The 15,694-nt window shown below is 44.7% G+C and overlaps 1 protein-coding gene across 1 annotated transcript in view; it reads right to left on the reverse strand.

The window, feature by feature from the left end:
* cdh8 (cadherin 8) overlaps window positions 1–15,694 on the reverse strand; it is a 157,321-nt gene that overhangs the window by 18,845 nt on the left and 122,782 nt on the right. The window lies entirely within an intron of this gene.

A 15,694-nucleotide genomic window follows, 5' to 3' on the forward strand; every position in this document is an offset into this window, starting at 1 on the left:
TGGTAGATTTTTATCTGCTACCATCATACATTGTTGATGGTCACCGAGCCATTCCACTAAAACACAGTGTATTACCAAAATAAACAGGATTTTTGTCACTGTAATGATGATTAAATACTATTTGAAAATTAGAAAAGTGATTTATATATATATATATTTAGAAATACAGAGAGCATACAGCCTTACATAGTCATACTCAAACTTTGGATTTTGATTTCATTCTATCTTCTTGAAAGGCCTGACACAGAACAAATGTTTCTGCACAGCTCCATAACTAAGGTCCTCCCTGACCTTTAACAGATGAGTCTACATCTACAGATGAGTTCAGACATCTGATGAGTTTAAGTTTATTGAGGAAGCCAATTTACTGTCAGTGTTGAGGCCCGTTCTAAGTCCAAAAACTACTTGAAATATTTATTTATTCAGTTTATTTTCTTCTTTCCAGGCATGTTATTACAACAGATTTTACTTTAATCAGTATTGAGACATCAGCAAAATCACCTGAAAAAAAAAAAAAAAGGTTGACGGGTAGAAGCCATTGGCTTGTGAAGTTCCCGTCCCCTAAATCAACAACATCTCTCTCATTACCGCACATTGTCAATTAATACATACTTTGCATGTCAAGTAAAGATGAAAGTTAAACTTTTCAGTACAGGGCGTAACCACTGCCCAAAGTACATAAAAGATTAAACAAGAATGTGGAAGGATTCACATCTGGGCCATGAACACTTTGTATGTGTTTGTGTGTTTGATTGCAGGCCTGACTCCAGAATCGAGGAACTCATCTGCTGTTCTATCACCAGTACCTTTTGTATCTTTGGAGTCAATTTCACCCACAAGTTCATCCTCAAAATCTTCCAGCAACTGCCAATGCCCTGATGTTGACTAGGTGGAAACCTTTATGATAACATGGGAAACGTTCCCAGATGAATTGATGCTATCAGTGGAGAGAGAGAAGACCAAAACCAAGAAGGGCGATGGTACGAATGGTGGTGTCTGTGTTGATGCAAAAAAAGTTGTTTATAAATAAAAGGGTCTGTAGAGAAGTTGCCAAAAAGATGGCGGCAACATAGCCAAAGTCTTTGCAAGACGTGATAGAGGGAGATGTGATCAGCACACCATTCTCTAGTCAAGCAGCTACAAAACACGATAGAGAATGTGAGACAATGTACCACTCCAAAAATAAGAAATCAAAACCATTACACTGAAGATTCTGACACAGACAAAGTCCCTCCAGAGCAAAGAGCAGTAGTCCAATACACTATGGATGCATTAACTGGGATTTAAAATTCCTGCCCTTTAATGATACCATAGACAGCCAGTAAGAACGTAAAGAACAACTGAAGATGATGTCTCAGCAAACTGATGAGAATCCAGATGAGGCCAAATGTCTGAAGTTGACTTTCTACATCCAACGTAAACATGTCAACCAGAGCGGAAATATCAAGAGCCTCCTTGAAGAGTGGCCATTTTTGTTTGATCAGCTTGGTATAATCTCTGCTTTATGAAGATGATGTTGTCTTCTTTGCCTCATCAAACTTGGACCTTCAACATGTAGGGGGTAGCCATGTAGGGGGCAGTATGCTGCTGCTTTTGCTGTCTTACTTTGATGAAAAGAAAGATGCCATTTTCTGTTATGTGGAAGACACTTGCCTGCAGGGTCTTTTGGTCTTTCTATTGGTCTCTCATTCTTTCTCTTTTTTATTTTGACACAGATTCATCTTGCACAATGTTTTTCGTCATTGACAACCCCACTCCTTTTTTTTTTTAGGACAATCTTGTTATTCTGCAAGACAGTACATGCTGAGTGTGGATCACAGCATCTTAAGGGAAAACATCCCCTTCTTCATCTCTGCCCTGTGCCTGTTGTTTGGGAGCTACCCTAGCCTACCTTCGCCTGTCACATAACCCAGAGGGGCATTGGGACACCATAGATGACCAACAATTGTCATCATACGGTGTGTCTTGGGCAACTGAACCTGGTGGCGCCCATCCCTTTCGAGTTGGATGCTATCATAGTCCCTGCCTCTCATTCCCCTCCTGTCACACTGCTGCAGTATTTTTACACTCTCCCTCCCTCTGCTCCACTCTACCTGCCGGCCACGCCTACTGCACCAGCCCACTCTGCTCACCTGCTGCAGATCACTGCAATCAGGCCTGCATATAGTCTCTCCAGCACCTTCACTCCTTGCCAGATTGTTCTTCAGCGTCATTTGAGACTTTCCAGCGTTCATTCCCTGTTTGATCTCCCTGTGTCGACTCTGCCTGTCCCTGACCCGCCATCCTCGTCTGCCTCCCAGTAAACTCACCTGCCTTCTGTCTCTGACCTCGTGCTCTGCCTCAGCGTCTCTGGTATCTGCCTGCTCGTCTGGTTTTAACTCCTCCGCCTGGCCTCGTCTCCTCTCCTGCCTGCTCCCCAATGGTGCCTCTGTCTTTGCTGACTGCTCACCTGGCTACGACCACCCCTCCTGTCTCCGACCTCTCTTCAGCTCACTCCTCATCGGCCTCACAGCACGTGCAGCCAGAGCACAGAGTGTCCTGCTCGTCTTCTTGGTGATAATAAAGGTCATTATCAACTGTTCCTGTGCGCCTGTGTACTGCATTTGGGTCCAAACCACACCCGTTTCAGTAAAATCTGGCCAGAAATGGACCCAGCAGACACCACTTCCCCCCAGTCTCACCTAGCCCGGGTGGAGGGAATGCTTCAGCAGCATGAGGTTCTGTTAGCCTCCAACGCGGCGGAGGCTCGTCAGTCAGCGTCATCCCTGGAACGAGCGCTAACCTCACTAGCCGCCCAGGTACAGCAGATGGCAGCTTCCATGGCGCAACACACTGCTTCTACCCCAGTTCCAGCCCCTCCTGTTCCCACCCCTGGGCCAGCATCAAGTTCCACATCTGAGCCCTAGTGGGGGCGCCAGAGTGCTACGATGGGGATCCTGAGGATTGCAATCATTTTTTGATGAACTGCTTAATCCTGTTTGCCCTGCAACCCCATACTTTCGCCACAGAGGGGGTTAAAGTCTTCTTCGCCATCAATCACCTCACTGGTAGAGCAAGTCTGTGGGGGACGGCAGAGTGGGAGAGAGGCGCACCTGACTGTGCCACGTTCCAAGCCTTCTCTGAGGAGCTTCGCAAGGTGTTCGGACCCGTTTCCCTGGGTCCTGATGCAGCAGGGGGACTCATGAGTAAGAGGCAGGGGGATCGGACAGTTTCTGATTACGCCTTCAGACTTCAGAACCTGGGCTCGTCTCAGTGACTGGAATGCTTCTGCCCGATGTGACGCCTTCCTAAACGGGCTGGCTCCTTACGTGAAGGATGAGCTGGTTCCTTTCGACCTCCCTAATTCCCTGGACGGACTCATTGAGCTGACTACGAGGCTGGACAGGCGGATACAGGCGAGGAGGAGGGAACAACACCGTAAGAGAGGTGATCACCGGCCTTCTGCCCGTTCACATAGGGTCCCAGCCACTCCTGTCCCCCCTTCTAAACCTATGCATGGGGGGGTGGAGCCAATGCAGGTGGGGCGAACCAGCCTTACACAGGAGGAATGAGAACGCCGGGGAAATCTCTGCCTCTACTGTGGCCAAGCCGGCCATTTTGTCTCCCGGTGTCCAGCAAAAGGGAAGGACTCAGCATTAGAAGGGGGCATTCTGCTGAGCCAGTCCCAGAACTCTACCCCTAGCCCACGACCTCTGTTTCACGTCCAGCTCCTGTTGGTAGGGGGGTCCCACACCCTCGCCACCTTCATCGACTCTGGGGCAGACGTCAACCTGATGAATGAGGAACTCACCCGTCAACTGGACATCAGCCGAGATCCTCTCCATCGCCCCATGCCAGCCAGCGCTCTGGACAGTCAGATCCTGGGAACTGTCACCCATCAGACTGCCCCCATCTGTATGCTCCTGTCCGGCACACACCATGAAACCATCCAGTTTCATATCCTGAGGTCTCCCAATCTTCCCCTCATCCTCGGCTACCCCTGGCTTTGACGCTACAACCCCCATATAGACTTGTCCATGGGGTCCATCCTGGGATGGAGTCCCTCCTGTCAGCAGATCTGCCTCAGACCGGTGGGGTCCCCCACACTGTCTGCCAGCCCCTGTTCCATCCCTGATCTCTCCATGGTGCCCTCTGACTACCACGACTTCCGGGAGGTGTTCAGTAAGGCGAGGGCCACCTCTCTACCCCCACATCGGCCCTACGACTGAATCATCAACCTCCTTCCCGGCTCTGTACCCCCCAAGGGCCGCCTCTACTCGCTGTCCACACCTGAAAAGGAGGCCATGGAGACCTACATCAGTGATGCCCTGGCTGCCGGAATCATTCGACCCTCCTCGTCACCTGCTGGCGCAGGTTTTTTCTTCGTCGACAAGAAGGATGGGTCTCTGAGGCCGTGCATCGACTATCGAGGTCTGAATGACATCACGGTGAAGAACCGCTATCCTCTCCCCCTCATCGCCTCACTTTCGAGCTGCTCCAAGGGGCCACCATCTACACCAAGCTGGATCTCCGCAACACCTATCATCTGGTGTGGATCCGAGAGGGCGATGAGTGGAAGAGGGCCTTCAACACCCTTACAGGACATTATGAATATCTGGTGATGCCGTTTGGGCTCACCAATGCCCCGGCTGTGCTCAACAAGTTCGTGTTTGTGTACCTAGATGATATCCTGATCTTCTTCCGGTCCAAGCAGGAATATATTCTCCATGTCCAGACGGTGCTGCAACGCCTGCGAGAGAGCTCCCTGTTTGTCAAGGCTGAGAAGTGTGAGTTCTATGCCTCCTCTGTCTCCTTCCTGGGTTATATTATTGGCCGGGACCGCATGGAGATGGACCCCGCAAAGGTCTCAGCCGTCACCTCCTGCCCTGTTCCTGACTCTCGCAAGCAGCTGCAGCGCTTTTTGGGATTCGCCAACTTCTACAGGAGATTCATCCGGGGCTACAGCACAGTGGCACCTCTCACCACCCTCACCTCCTCCAGGGTCCCTTTTCGCTGGACTTCGGCTGCCGAGGAGGCTTTCCAGCTCCTGAAAGGGCGTTTCACCTCGGCCCCCATTCTCCTGATCCCTGACCCCGAGAGACAGTTTGTCGTGGAAGTCGACGCCTCTGATGTGGAGGTAGGGGCCATGCTCTCTCAGCGTTCTGCCAAGGACCAGAAACTACACCCTTGTGCCTTCTTCTCCAGGCGCCTGTCCCCAGCGGAGATGACATTGGGAACCAAGAACTATTGGCTGTGAAGCTGGCTCTGGAGGAGTGGCGCCACTGGTTGGAGGGAACCAAGACTCCCGTCCTCATCTGGACCGACCACAAGAATCTGGAGTGCATCCGCTCAGCTAAGAGACTGAACTCCGGTCAGGCCCGGTGGGCTCTGTTCTTTGCCAGATTCAGTTTTACCCTCTCCTACCGGCCACGCTTCCGCAACGTGAAACCTGACGCCCTGTCCCAACAATTCATGGTCGGGGAGGAGGGCCCCTCCAGTCCTGACAACATCCTTCCCGCGTCTCATCTGGTGGCTGCTCTCACCTGGGAGGTGGAGGAGCGGGTGAGAGCTGCATTGGAGGACCAGTCGGGGCCCAGCTCCTGCCCCCAAGACTGCCTATTCATTCCCCAGCAGCTAAGGTCTGAGGTTCTGCAGTGGGCCCATGCTTCTCGTCTCACCTGTCATTCCAGAATACTCTGCACCAAGGAGGTTCTGCATCGGCGGTTTTGGTGGGCCTGCATGGATGATGACATCAGAGACTTTGTGAATGCATGACCAGTCTGCAATCAGAACAAAGCTCCACGCCGGGCTCCCGCCGGGCACCTGCACCTTCTGCCTGTGCCCCACCGACCCTGGTCCCACATTTCCTTAGACTTCATCACCAGGCTGCCACTGTCAGGAGTTAACACCACCATCCTGACAGTAGTGGACCGGTTCACCAAGATGGCTCATTTCGTGCCCCTGGTCAAGCTCCCCTCAGCCAAAGAAACAGGTGAACTGATCCTGCAGCATGTGTTCTGGCTCCACGGCCTCCCATCCGACGTGGTCTTCGACCGAGGCCCCCAGTTCACTTCTGCTTTCTGGAGAGAATTCTTCCGCCTCCTGGGAGCCTCCACCAGCCTGTCCTCCGGGTTTCATCCTCAATCCAACGGCCAATCCAAGAGGATGAACCAGGAGATGGAGACGGCGTTCCGCTGCATGGCTTCTAAGCACCCTGCCTCCTGGTCCACTCAACTGCTGTGGGTGGAATACGCCCACAACACCCTCATCAGCTCTGCAACCGGCCTATCCCCATTTCAGTGTGCCTATGGCTACCAACGTCCCTTGTTTCCTGCGCAGGAGAAAGAGACTGTCTGCCCCTCTGTAGAGGCCTTCATTCGCCATTGCCGCTGGACCTGGACGCAGGCTCGGACGGCTTTTCTATGAGCCACTGACCGGTACACGACGGCTGCCAACCGCCGTCGCTCCCAGGCTCCCCCCTACCAGGTGGGACAGAAAGTGTGGCTGTCAACCCGAGACCTTCCTCTGAGGGTGGAGTCAAAGAAATTGGCCCCCAAGTTTATTGGGCCGTTCCCCATCGAGAAGGTAGTAAATCCTGTGGCTGTTCAGCCCAAGTTGCCTCACACCATGCTGATGCATCCAACCTTCCATGTCTCCAGGATCAAGCCGTTCCTTGAGAGACCTCTGCAACCTGCCTCCCAGCCACCTCCGCCTCCTCTCTTCATAGACAGGGCCCCTGCTTACACAGTGCACCACCTGCTGTGCTCTCGTCGGAGTGGGAGAGGCCTACAATACCTCGTTGACTGGGAGGGGTACGGTCCAGAAGAACGGTCATGGGTCCCAGCCCGTCAGATCCTGGATGCAAGACTCATGAAGGAGTTTCATCACCTGCACCCCGACCAGCCTTCCAACACCATCTAGGAACGAGGGGGACCCATCGTCAACACTCAGTCTCCTCATCTGGGGCATCTGAAGGGGATGACGTCAGCTCAGTCTTGGAGGACAGTTCTCTCTCGGTGGACGGGGGTACTGGAATGGAGGCCTCTGTAAAATTCTTACATGGAGGAAGCAGAAGATGACAACTCAGAGTTGGACTCATACCTTACCGTTAGCTGAAGTAACCTAGGTGGCTGCCAAGCTCTTCAGTAAGGCATTGGTGTAGATGAAATCCGCCTTGAGTACTTCAAGTCTCTGAATGTGTCTTGGTTGATGCGTCTTTGTCACATCACATGGCAGTTGGGGTCAATGTGTTTGGATTTACAGATGGGGGTGGTGGTCTTGCTTTTTAAGAAGGGAGATCAGAGGTTGCGCTCCAACTATAGGGAGATTACATTCCTCAGTCTCCCTGGGATAGCCTATTACAGCATACTGGGGAGGAGGATTAGACCTATCATCGAACCATCGTTTTTGTCCCAGTCGCGGAACACTGGACCAGCTCTGCACTCTCCATCAAGTGCTCAAGGTTTGTGGGAGTTTTTGGCCAACCAGTCCTTCGACCAGCGATGTTGGTTGGTCTAGAGCGGTGGTTCTTAACCTGGGTTTGATCAAACCCTAGGGGTTCGGTGAGTCGGTCTCAGGGGTTCGGCGGAGACGGAGGTCAAGACAAAACACCTGACACGATGTGTTGGGTGTTTTTGCCGAACATACACAAATCACTGTTTGACACATCGTGTCTATTCGTGAAGACATGCCCCCCTTAGCCATCACTGGCTACATCGATCACGCTACATTGATTAGCCTACCTGTGGTACAGGGGATTTTGCACACTCAGTAGTCGATTTATGCCTGTCATGATGGTACGTCATCTGATTGCTTTTTTAATATTTTAGTTCATAGTAACTATGTTGCGCAAAAAAAAAAGTTGTCGGACGAATATGTGCAACAGGAATTTACATGTACTGTATAACGGAACGTGATGGGAGTCAGCGTTCTGCATGATTTGCAATGTCAAGTTGAGCAACTCTAGTCTCGCACTGGCAAAAATAAGCATGGAAAATAAAATAAATAGACTTTGCTGTTAAAATTACTAAAGAGTAGCACTTGCCAAGGTGAAGCCACGCATATCTGAACTGGTCTTTCAATGACAACAGCAGAAGTCATACTGATTTGCAGGTAGGTCATTTCATGTAAGTTCATGCACTGTCTTGGTTTTGTTCTTTGAAAAAAGTGACATTAATGCACAATTCATTAAATACACCAGTAAAACATATACTTAATTTCTTAAATTTGACAAAAAATTTAAAAAAATAAAAAAATACTAAAGAAGGTTTCGGTGAGTGACCATATGAAATTGGCAGAGTTCGGTATATCCAGCCATCGGTGGATCGATTCCCGCTCCCGCCAGAACATCTCCGGAGTGTGAGCTGACGGTGGGAGGCGTCAGCTCACCTCCCAGCCACTGCCGAGGCGCCCTTGAGCAAGGCGCCGTCCCCCTTACAAGCTGCTCTATTGGGGCGCACTCCAGGAAGCTGCTGCCCGTCACTCAGGCTCCCGATGTACAGCTTGATGTGTGTTTGTATACTAACTGCATGATTACAGGCCCCTTTGTGTGCTGTGGTTGTTTCAGGGGCCTGTACATACATAGTGTGTGAAAAACTAACACAAAAAATGTAACAAATGTACACCTGAGTGACAAATGTAATTTCCCCTAGGGGATCAATAAAGTGTATCTTATCTTATCTTATCTTATCTTATCCAACAAGGTTTAGAACCACTGGTCTAGAGACAGTGTCACTGAGGAAAAGACAGGAGACAGAGCTGGAGGAAGCAGAGATGAAGATGCTGAGATTATTTTTGGGAGTGACCAGGACAGATAGTATCAGGAATGAGTACATCAGAGGGACACATGTTAGGGGTTTTGGAGATAAAGTCAGAGAGGCCAGACTGAGATGGTTTGGACATGTCCAGAGGAGAGATAGTGAATCTATTAGTAGAAGGATGCTGAGTTTTGAACTGTCAGGCAGGAGGCCTAGAGGAAGACCAAAGAGGAGGTTTATGGATGCAGTGAAAGAGGACATGAAGGTAGCTGGTGTGAGAAAGGAGGCTGCAGAAGACAGGGTTGGATGGTGGCAACTGATTTGCTGTGGCGACCCCTGAAAAGAGAAGCTGAAAGGAAAAGAAGAATACTTAAAAATAATCAAAAAAAGGATGTTTTCTTTTTCATCAAGCTGGATCTTATGCTGCTCTTAATCCAGTTTCCTTAACCAGTCCTTTGTGGACCTTTGCCCACAAGGATGTTACTCAACCACCATAAACCCTGCACATATTTAATCCCCCAAACCTTGAGATTTATATCATCTTGCTCACACCTATCTGGCCATATCTGTTGGCAGGAGCCTCACAGTGTTTATATGGAAGAGGAGGAAGAGAGAGCGACGGAAGGAAAAATAGAGAAAGACAGAACAGAAAGTGAATAACAGAACAGAAAATGAATAACAGCAATATGTAATATGAAGGAGATTTCTGCTTAGAAGAATAATACAAGTGAAAGAGGACATAAAGGTAGTTGGTGTGAGAGAAGAGGATGCAGAAGACAGGGTTAGATGGAGGCAATTGATTCACTATAGCGACCCTTGAAGGGAAAAGCCAAAAGGAAAAGAAGAGGAGTCCATATGTGCTATGTTGATCTTGAGAAGGTGTTTGACCTGTCCCTCATGGTATCTTGTGGAAAGTGCTTTGGGAGAATAGGGTTCGGGGCCCTTTGCTAAGGGATGTCCAATCCCTATATGACTGAAGTCAGAGTGTGTTTTGCATTGCCAGCAGTAAGTCAGACCTGTTTCACATGCACGTTGGACTTTGGTAGGGCTGCCCTTTATCACCGTTTTTTTCATAAACTTTATGGAAAATAATTTCTAGGTGTGGCCGACGGGAGTCCAGTATGGGGACCAAATAATTTAATCTCTGCTTTATGCAGATGATGTGTCTCCTTGGCCTCATCAGACCTGGACCTTCAACATGTAGGGGAGGCAGTCACACAACTGAGTGTGAGTGAGATGAGGATCAGCACCTCCAAATCCAAAGCCATGTTTCTTGATCAGAAAAAGGTTGTCTGCCCTCTCTGGGTTGGTGGAGTCTTTGCCTCATGTTGCCTTCACATATGTTGGGGTCTTGCTAATGAGTGGGGGAAGATCGAGCGTAAGATTTACAGATACATGCAGCATCCGCGTTGTATGGGCATCCCTCCTCAGCGACCCAGCCCCAGATAAGCAGTTGGAGATTGATAAATGGATGGAAAGAGTTTTGCTAAAGTGAAAAAAAATTTAAAATTAATATAATCATCTATTTTTGTTTGCATCAACCTAGATAAGGGCACTAAAATAGAGAACCCAAAAACATATTGTCTTCATGTGAACCCCCGAGTCCTTACCTTGATAGGACTTCAGATGTCTGGTTGGATATCTGAGTACGGAACACCAGTAACACTGTAATACAGCATATACTCCATTCACACAATACTTGTTTAAGCTCTTCAGCAAAGTTTTTCAGACTTAAGGACCATGTAATTTGTTTGGTTTATTACTGTTGCCTATTGGGCATTTTAATCTTTAATTTTGTGTTTTCACTTTTCCTTAATAAATTACTGAAAAGACAAGTTATTCTTTTTTTTTTGGGGGGGGGGGTGTTGTTCTTTAGCTGTCAGCACAGTTCTTGAGGCATCACTTTTTGATTTATAGATGTTATGCTGTGTAACCAGTGTTACATGTTTTCCTTTTTTGGTAAATGCCAAATAGTCATCAATGAGGTGGTAAAGGTAAGTGTAATGTTTGAAAATGTTTACCTTTTTTTACTTTATTTAGTACAGTATTTAGGTGTTTGGTTGTAAATGGTTATTGTTAATTATGCAGCTCACTGTAAAAGATCTGTTGATTTTACAAAAAAAAAAAAAAAAAGAAGCTTTATTTGCCAGAGGAATTCCATAAAAAATGCAATACACATGTGAATGACTTAATAGAAACGCTAAATTGATGAAATGAAAGAATGAAAGAAAACTGGTAGCTTTGGATGCCACAGAAATTTTGTAAAAACAGTACATATGTATTCAACTTTACAGAACAACTTGTAAATTTTAAATCCTAAAACTATAGTAATATACATTTTGAAGATGTAGATTATACAGTTCTTTCCGGGTAACTAAACAGGACAACACTGCTTTTATACAAATTATGTATGCACAATTCACAGGCAAATTTTGTTTATTGTACATTGAATAGCAGTAAAACTAGCATTCATTCAATCATTCACGTTCCCCCGCTTCATCCGCTGTGGCGGGTTGCGGGGAGCTGGAGCCTATCCCCGCTGGCTTAGGGCGTAAGGTGGGGGAAACTCCGGGCACAACGCCAGTGCACCGCAGAGCCACACAGAGAAGCCGGAGAACCAGAAGAGAACCCTGGCAGATACAGGGAGAACATGGAAACTCCACACAGAGCACGACTCGGACCCGGAGCTGCCTTGCTGTGCAGCAAAGCCCTACCCACTACACCACCAATTAACACTCAGTTATTGTGTATTTTATATCAAATCCCAGTAAATTTACATTGCAGATTTTGCTTATTATACACTGAATACCTGTAAAAAATAATATTCTGGTGTTGTTTATTGTACATCAAATCTCAGTAAATTGTACATTTTATTCTGTAAAGTTATTTAAATGGTGAAATGTATTTTAAACAAAATTCCTCTGGCAACCATAGCTGACTTTTTTTTTTTAAACAGTTTTTTTTACAGTGTATTATGCAGATCAGAGTCTAATAGTGTCACAGGAGATCACATGAGATGTAATCAACACGATCATTATTCTTTCCGTTATTTGGTGCATTGATGCGGGATCTCAGTGTTCCTCACAGATCACCTGTCAATCAAACAGTATGACTAGGGTATCTTCTCTTGCGCTTTCTGTGGGTGGCAATTTTTTATCTCCTTAGTCACATTGGCTATAACTGTTAACTCCTCCACCATGTCTGTGGTGCATTATGTCTGTTAAATAAATTTCTCTATGCAGGCTGCAAAAAGACTAATGAATAACAGCTTACATTTGGAAAATCAGCTGTCAAAAAAATCTACCAGCAACACATTTCTATATTATCATGAAAATCAATTAATCAAAAATTAGTTAAAATAAAGAACATATGACAACAACAACAACAACAACAACAACAACAACAACAACAACAACAACAACAACAACAACAATAATAATAATAATAATAATAATAATATAATGATCTTCTTTCATTGACTTATATGAGTGCAGTTCTTGTGGAGCATTTGCTTTCAAAGACCAACACAGTGATAAATGGCAAAAATTCACTTGAAAAAAAAAAGTAAAGAATCGATTAAAAATCCTCTGAACGATCAGTGTCAGTAAAAGACATTGAAGGTTGTGGAAATGGGAACATATTCAGCACTAAATCTCATGAGAGCCCTGACTTTTATAAAAATGTAACGCAATTATATTGTGTCATTATGATCGTACTATTTGAGTACATACACTTGATGATATTGTGTTTGAATGACTCAAGAGTATATTCCTCATTATTGTGCCTCTATTTCATTTTTAATTAGCAGCCTTTTTATTAGCTGATACTAATATATAGTTTATGTATGTACCAATAAAAGGCTTCTGTGTGTCTCACACTTGTGCACAGCAGGCACATTTTTATATTCATCAGACTGTGAATACTTGTGAATGCATCCGTCTGAGTGATTGAGTGCCCGTATAGGGTGGAATAAATTAGACATTTTTTGGTGCTATTTTTTCCAACAGAGAACTAAATGCCTTTGTTGCATTTCTGTATGTTCTGAGGTCAGTATTTCCACTGGGATTATCACAGATGTAAACTAATTTGATGTTGCCCCTGAATGCTGACCAAGTGGGTATTCATTTTACAAAAAAATGTGAAGCAAACCGGGGTTTAGCAACATCACAATGTCCACCTTTGGGACTAAATGAAAGGCACAAATCCAGCACTTAATGTCAAATAGCCATAGTGACTGTCAGATGTCACATTGCTTTCTATCTTTGATCAAACAGGTAAAAAACGAGCTCCGGCTCCTGAGAGAAATGGTGAGGGGGTGTTTCATAGAGTGCACCTGAAACATTGTTGGCTGGATGCATTAAGTACAGCTCTGGGATTATTTGTCTCCTGAGTGCAGGGGACACGGCAGCCCACCAGAGTGCTCCTTCAGATGGACTCAGACTGTGACTGGTTTAGTCTGGTCCAGCTAGAGGAGGGATTGAAACAGAGAGCGATTTTAATGACAGGGGTCAGCTGAAGGGCTCGTTCAGCTCCCGGTCAGCGTAAGTCAATACATAGAATAACTGATGACAGCTTTTTACTCTCTTACCAGTAATTCAAACAGAAACTCTAAAACTAATTGGGAGGTATGGCTGATATAGTGTAATTTAACCACTCAAGTGTTGATATCAACAAGCTACATTTGCCATTTTCATGAGAAAATTGGGTTACAGACATTTTAATGAAAAATAAAAGCATCGTAATTCTATAAATAAATGTATGGCTTGTTATATTTAACTGTTTCTTTTTCCCAGGTACAAGTATTTTGGAAATTCATTTTTTTGTTTAGGCCCTCTACCAACCATGCCATGATTAAATCAAATAGGTTTGAATTACATCATTCCCATTTGATATAGTTCAATTGTGATTCTGGTGTGCTGATACAGTGGACTCATAATGCACAATGCAGTTCCAATAACTGTTGTTAAAACATTCTTTTTTTAAGTTCAAACATAATTTTGAAACAACCCACCTATTAATCGCATGTTTGTTCTTACTTGAAGTTATATAAACAACATGATGGTATTTTAATCCATTTTTGTTGATCTTAACTCATTCCAGGCTTTTTGAATTTCATTTCAGTACTTTGCATGTTAAATCAGTGTGAAGATCAGAGAGGACAAAACTTATGAAGTTGGGCAGTGATTATTGTAAATAATGCAATTACCTTTATTTGAATAACTCACAAATACACTATAGTACTTGTAGAATGTCTATTTAAAAGTCCTTGCAAGAATAATTATGTGTCTTCCTGTACATTTTGTGTTATCTTTGTACGGCGTAAGCAACTTCATCCAGTTCTGAATGTGAATGTGTACCATCACAGAGCGATACACATGCTACACATTTTGCCTACTTTGAACTTCTTTGAGTTTCTGAGATTCCTGGAGTGTTAAGGTCGATCACACCCGCTCTCCTATTTGTGTGTAATCATGCATGCGCATATGGCTGTTTTCTGCACACTGACCACTGTGTGATATCTTCTGTAAACGCTGAATTAGTTTCTTTTCACTTTCTTGTTAACCAAAGGCTCTCTTTGAGTTAACTTGACATGTAAAAAAAAAGATTCCAGCTCTCAAGTGAGGATTTACTGGTTTTCCCCACTAACCCTTTTCAAACTGGGAAACATACAGTGAAGAATACTTCTTAAAATAAAACAAACATAAACAATGAACCAATAAACCAACCAACCAATCAATCAATCAATCAATCAATCAATCAATCAATCAATCAATCAATCAATCAATCCATAGACGTTTAAAGATGTGATATAGGGGAAAAATGCTGAGTGTCAGACTTTTCTGATGTTTGAGAAAACATAAGATTATTTGTTTAATCTGAAAAAAAAAAGAGAGATTAATCAACGATGAAACAATTCAGCCCTGTAAATGTTTCAAAGCACAATGTTACACATTAATAGAAACCCTGGAAAGTAAATCAAATGGTTTGGTCAGGGTGATGCATCACGTTTGGCACTCCATGACAATAGTTTGTTTCATCTTGTCCACTGCAAGGAAAACACTTGACATCTGTGATAGATCACACTCATCTTGAACATTTATGTAGAGGATGAAAATATACAATTTGAGTTTACAGAAAATGACATCTTGTTACAAAATAGAAACTGATTAGAACATGTCTGACTGATTTATATATATTTTTTGCAGTAACTCCAGTGATCCCTCCCTTTCCATGAATTGGCAGGATCCTATTAGAATCTTTTTGAATCTGACTGTAGGAAAATAAAATTTGCATTTGGAAACTGAACTTTATCAAAAGTTTTATTTTTAATTTATTCATTATCCAAAAGGATCTTGCGAGCCATTTTCAACCATGCTTTTCTGACTACAGTGCTTTTCTCCTCTTTGGGCGAACAGTTACAAAAAGCCCTTGATCAAAGGTGCTTAAAATTCTCAAAATAACATCTCCCCAAAATTGTAAAGCTGGAAATTGAAAGCATGATAAATAGTGAGTGTAAGTGAATGACCTAAAGATAAGGAGAATAGAGACAAGAAAGAGACTGCAAAAAGACAGATGATCTGGTACATGAAATGACAGCTTCTGAGTTAGTTTGTAGTAGTTATTCCAAACGTTTAACATATGCTAAGACCAGAGGCTGATAGCATCAAGTGAGAGGGATCACGTCAGCAAGGTTCTCCCATTTTACATGCACTGTTGTTATTTAGTCACTTCACATTTAATAAAGATGACCTGAAGAAAGCACATAACATGGAAGTAGATAGATTAACTAGATATTAACATTGCACTATGGTGCATTTTTAAGAAGTCACTCGACTGAATGCACTTTTAAGTGCATTTAGTGCACTGACCTGTTGTCGTCTATTTCACTCTAAGACACCCACAGGAATCAGACATATCAGCAATATGATGTGAAATAAAGACAGAGAAGAAAAAATATT

The sequence above is a fragment of the Antennarius striatus genome, chromosome 1 (assembly GCF_040054535.1).
Source record: "Antennarius striatus isolate MH-2024 chromosome 1, ASM4005453v1, whole genome shotgun sequence".
In the NCBI taxonomy this organism is placed as follows: Eukaryota; Metazoa; Chordata; class Actinopteri; order Lophiiformes; family Antennariidae; genus Antennarius; species Antennarius striatus.